At 42.4% G+C, this 6,000-nt stretch overlaps 1 pseudogene; it reads left to right on the top strand.

Moving 5' to 3' along the window:
- LOC102500311 (non-histone chromosomal protein HMG-14 pseudogene) overlaps positions 1-4,029 on the top strand; it is a 128,708-nt pseudogene extending 124,679 nt beyond the window's left edge.
- The last annotated feature ends 1,971 nt before the right edge of the window (positions 4,030-6,000 follow it).

Consider the following 6,000-nt stretch of genomic DNA (forward strand, 5'->3'; position numbering starts at 1 on the left):
CCCCTGTGAGGCCTCACTACACCTCCTCCTTTAATGAGTGGTAGTTCTTTTATACACAATAAAGCACTCCATAAATATTTGCTATGAGCATAACAAATTGACTATTGCAGCTATGGGCCTCTGTCACAAATCTAAAATCTTACAGAATCACAGTGGGAATACGTCTTGATTCCCCACGTAGATTTTGCAAAAGGAGTTGTGTTACAGCTCTTGTCTTTAAATCTAATTGAATCCAAACCCAAGTCTCCATGATATTAAGATGGCAAGAACATGAAACTTAGCATTATTTGGTCCTATTTCCATTAGTGCAAAAGTCTTGGGGTCTACACAGTACAGATAATTCTGGAGGGCCCCTCTGGACCTCTGAGGACCTCTGGACCTCAAAAACCAGGTACCACCTAAATGCTCTTGGCTGAAAGGGTCATGATCCTGTGAGCTCAGAAAAGCTGATGTGTTTGTGCCAGTGTAGGCACTGAAGTGTGTGCTGAGACCATGAGCTGCTGGCCTGGTTAACTTGCCTTAGCATCCTGAATTATCGTTTTCCTTGGAGATTGAGCCATATTTTCAGGAAGAGGCAAGGGAGCTAGCTACAAGTCCTTCTTACCACTGGGAACCCATGGACACCAATGCTTCTGAGGTATCACTGAACTCACCTGGTTCCGTACACTCTAAACCCTCAAAGGCAAGTGTCTTCCGCTTTCCGTCCTGAGGAACCAGCTACTATCTCTTCAGTGAGTACAAGTATGGTGAGATTCAGTCTTTGAAACTCAGAAGGGCCTATTCATTGTATTTACTTTGCCACATTCATTCAAACTCAGCACCCCAATGCTGCTAGGGTGACTCTCAGGGACTACTGGGCTCTTCTTTCATTGACTTGTGTGAGAACAAAGGAAGCTTATGTGGTGTCTTAGTTCATTTTGCGCTGCTGTGACAGTATGTCACAGTTTAGGCAAGTAGCAGAAGTTCATTGGCTCATGGTTCTGGAGGCTGGGAAGTCCATGACCAAGGGACCAAGTCTGAGGAAGGCCTTGCTGCATCATCTCATAGTGGAAGATCAAAGAGAGGGTTGGAAAGAAGACAAAGGGGCTAGATAGACTTCATCCTTTTGTAAGGTGCTAACTCCTGTGGTAGCAAACCCAACGTCATGATAATGGCATTAATTCATTCATGAAAGCAGAGCCCTGTGACCTAATCACCTGTTAAACACACACATATGTGTGTGTGTGTGTGTGTGTGTGTGTGTGTGTGTGTGTGACCCTATATACTGGGTCTTGGGAAAGGCCTTGACACTTTTGCATAGAAAAACACAGAAAAAACACATTATGACTTTTCCAATGACCCGATATATTTAGATTTTTATCATACCGCACGTGTGCTTGCTGGAGAGAGACAGAGAACAAGCAAAACTGAGAAACTGAGAAGTCACTCCCTAGAGAGGATGGCTATGCCACATTCCCTTCTCCATTTTCCGCTTAGGATCAGGATTTGAGACACACCCACATGTACCCTGTGTCTTTCTCAAGCTGCTGTGTTTGGGACTTGAACCTCAGAGTTGGCATTATGTGGTCCAGAGCCTTGACTTCCATGCTACCTACTGACTCAAAGGTTCTTCTACCTTTCAATGCTGTTAAGTGGAGATTGAATTTTTGAATTTTTCTTTTGGTGGGGCATATCGAAAACACAACAAATAGTCGCCATCAAATATTGGAAAGACTTTGACCTGTGGTTCCTCAGGGTGACCATTAATGCTTGGACTGAACAACCACCTGCTCCTAGGAGCAGATCATCTCTGGAGCTTTTTACTCTGTTCGGAGTTTGTAAATATTTTAGAGGAAAGGAACTTCGATGTCTGGACCCAGGTACCTTCACAGTGCTATTGTGCTTTTTTTTTTAAAAAAAAAAAAATAAAAGAATTACTTAATAATTTGTTATTATTATTATTATAGTTATCATTTAAACTGTTATAGGACATATGGACTCACCAGAGAGAGGGAGAAGGAAAGTGAGAAAGTAGGCCTCCATGTCAAGGACTTGAACTGCAGTCCATCACATGGGAATCCAGCACCTTAACCACAACTCCACTTGCTGGCCCCCACCGTGCCTTTATCTTGGATAGAAGTCCAGATGTTTCTCTGGGTTCTGAAGGCAAAAGCAGCCATAGGGCCCTGCGACTGACTCCCGGAATCCCATACCTGCAACCTTTTGATATCTAGGAACCCTTTTCTCCTCTCACTACCTTCAACTGCTCACACCTCTTTCCATTTTCACAGGCATAAATTGAGTCAAAGGAACAGAAAAGCCAACTATCCGCATGGACTGAAGTGGGAAGATATAGGGCAAAACCCAACAGTAATTAACAAGTAGGGCATTATCTTTCTAGAGAATTCTAAATATAATGCTATAGAGATTAGAGATTGGTTTTTCTTCTTAGAATGCAGGGATCAGGATTAAAAATACATGTACACAAATACAAGTAGATAGTCCAATACGTAATTCTGTACTCACTTATTATTCAATTATTTAACAAAAATGAGTCAAATACCTAAAACGTGCCAGGAGCTGGGGTCAGACACAATAATAAGCACAATGTGATGGAGACAGGTGTGGAGAGCAGGGCGCGGCAGCTCATGAAGGGATCTACGTAATAGGACGGAAATAGACTACAGGGTGACTGCCCTGTGTTCCACCCTGACTCGGCCTCTCCCCAGGTGTGTTACCTTGGAGAGCTCAGTGCCCACGTCTTGGTCTCTTTGTCGAGTGAGGCTATGGTGATCGTATGAGGGGTGAAAAGCAGGGATACATGCCTGGCTTCCAGAGGCCATAACATGCATGAGCTCTCTCTTCCAGCTGGTCATGTAGGGATTCAAGTTTCCCTCCAGTTTTGTGTCATAGTTATTCCTTCTCAGAACTGTATGAACAATTATTTATATATATATATATAACACACACACACACACACACACACACACACACACACACACATTCAGGGTTTTTGATGATTATTTGTTGCCTTTATTAAACTGAACTCAGGGATTTGCATGCCCACGTGCTTTTTCTTGGAGCTGCTTCCAGATGCTCTTTGAAGTACACGAGTTTCTCTGTATCAAAGAGAGAAAGTGGTCAATGTCTCAGTCACAATGTTCCCCCAGTTGTCATTTTAGAAGCTAATAATGAGCAGGCCTGATGTTAGCCATGAAGCTGCTCTTCTTCAGAATACCCGTGTCCCACGGGCCCGCGAGTATGGGAACAGTGTAGTCCTCGTCACATTGCTGCCGAGCTGCTGGGCCTGCATGGCCTCAGTGCTCCCTCAGATGCATGTGGGCCCCTGCCCTCACAGCACGCTTGAGGCCCAGCCCACTGGGGCTCTCACCTGTAAACCCAGGGCTGGCGCCTCTGAGGCAAAGATGTGGGCTGTTGGGGGTTGCATTCATGTGTTCAGATGCTGTTCTTCTCCACACTGTGTGTATGCATTATTTATTTTGTTATGAAGTTTAAAAGTGTGTTTTACCCTTCTAATTCCACAGCGTGTTTTGAGATGATTGGAGAAGTTTTTAAGATACTGTTCATTCAGGAGGTAGGTCATATTGTCATGGTGACAGAAGCTACAGTGGGAGTTCCAGCAGCTCAGGCAGCAGGAGGAGTGGTAGGGTCTATCCACTCAACTCCGCTAAGGCTTTAGGCGTGCCGCGGCCCCCAAGGCACCTAGCACACACCCTGTCCACAGCCGAGATCCCAAGAGGAAGGTCAGTTCAGCTGAGGGGGCGGCCAAGGAAGAACTCAAGAGGAGATCGGAGAGGTTGCTGGCTAAACCTGCTCCTGCAAGAGTGGAGACGAAGCCAAAACAGGCAGCTGGGAAGGATAAATCTTCAGAGGAGAGTGCAAACAAAAGGAAAAAGGGGAGCAAGGGGGAAACAGGCTGAAGTGGCCAACCCAGACACTAAAGATTTACCTGCAGAAAATGGAGAAACTAAAAATGAGGAGAGTCCACCCTCTGAGGAAGCAGGAGAGAAAGGAGTCCAGTCTGAATAATGTCATAGACCTTGTTTTGTCTCCTTTCTTGTCAAATCCAGAGGTATAACTTTATCAATTATTTTGTAAATGCAAGTTTTTTAATAGCTCTAGAAACATTTTTAAGAATGAGAGAATTCTACCTCATCCCATTTTTTTTAAGTGTAAATGATTTTTTTAAGAAGTAAAATCATTTACCGGTTGTTTACTTTTCAGTACAACCAGAAAATAGCGGGATATTGACTTGCAGGAGGCTTTGACTCTCTTGCGTGTCAGCTTAACATTCCATAGGTGGGGGTGGGTGCGTAATTTTTATATCCTAAATACAAAGCATACGAAATGGCAGTTTGGAGTCACAGTCATGCATTTAATGTGTCTTGAATATTGTAAATTACTCCTATTATGTATTTTGGTAGTATTGTTTCCTAGAGAAAACCATTCTTCATTGCTCTCCCTGTCAGGATTGTGTGCACTCGCTAACATCTTTGGTTGTGGTAGTCTTGCTCTCCTAATAATTCTGTAACGTGCTATGAAAGATTAGAAATTTGAAGTATGTAGTGGGTATCATACTAAATTGTGATTTGGTGGGACCTACGTAACAGCTTTCAACAATGGAAGACAGTGTTACTCAATATCCTCTTAAGGAAAATTTACCTACACATTTGAAGCCAGAATGTCACTGGAGTAACTTTAAAAGAATCACGATACTTGCTTTTTAAATTTTTGGTACATATGTTAAGAATTGGGTACAAATTGAAATTTATACAAATTGAGTACAATTTAAAAAAAATGTAAGACTTTCAGAAATCTTATTCAATTCAGTTTTTCTGACTATTTTAAAAAAGACTAGATTTGGTCTGTACTTATCCTCAACACAACCAATAAATCTCAATTACAAAAGAAAAAAAAAAAGCTACAATGGGCTGGGCACTTGTAATATGTTAAACTCAGTTCTAGACACTTTACAAACCCCTGTTCTAATCTCCCCTGTCCTACAAGGAACCAGCTGTGTCACCCTTCCTTGGCAGGCACAGGGACTGTGACTCAGGGAAGCGTAGGGATTTGTCCAAGGACATGGTTCCCTGGATCCTCTGCATGGAATTCGATCCTGCTTTACCTGAGCCTAAGGCTCGCTGTCTTTCCACCTACTGTTCTCTAAGCACTGGAAGGGCAGGGCCTCTCCGACTGAAGCTTGCACAGTGACTACCTAAAGCACCCGGGAGAAAGGAGAGTTTAAAAAAGTGAAATGACTCATAACTTTGCATCAGTCTCCTATAGATTCGCTTACCGTACCAGATCAATCTATCATCTATCTATCCATTTATATCTATCTATCCATCTATCTATACATGCTTGTGTCTGTTTACCCATCTATCTCTAGCTCTATGTATCTATCATCTATCTATCCATTTATCTATGTCTTTCTCTGTCTCTATTTATCATCATCATTTATCTATCTATCAATCATCTACCTATATCTATTTATTCAGCTATCTTGAACTGGCAGTTCCCGGGGCACAGGGATGTGTGAAGATGGAAGACAGTTCAGGTGAGGCTGCATCTGTCCCTCAGCGTGGCACCTGTCCCTTTCGGTGTGCTAATTTTAATTAGCCTTTTTAAATTGATGGTAGTCCCAACTCAGCTGTGAGTTACGTAATTGATGGATTGTTCTCAGTCATCTCAATTGGCAGCATCCGATACCACACCCCCAGGTATGTTAGAGATGTTAGGAGGTATTTGCTGATATTTTCAGAGTGGGCTGAATATTACAAAATATGTATTTTCTGATAGAAATGATTTAGCATGTCTTTAGAACATATCTGCTATCATTTAGTATTGCTTCTTTAGCCAAATCTATTAAAATCTATTTGGTTCTCCCTTTGATTCAGAATTTGGGTAATTTTCTGCTTCATCTATTTTATATAATCCCTCTTGAGCCACTCCTGACAAAGCATTCACTGTGAAAAATGTCTTAAAATACATGCTGGTTAC

This window comes from Tupaia chinensis, unplaced genomic scaffold (genome assembly GCF_000334495.1).
Source record: "Tupaia chinensis unplaced genomic scaffold, TupChi_1.0 Scaffold000377_1, whole genome shotgun sequence".
Classification (NCBI taxonomy): domain Eukaryota; kingdom Metazoa; phylum Chordata; class Mammalia; order Scandentia; family Tupaiidae; genus Tupaia; species Tupaia belangeri.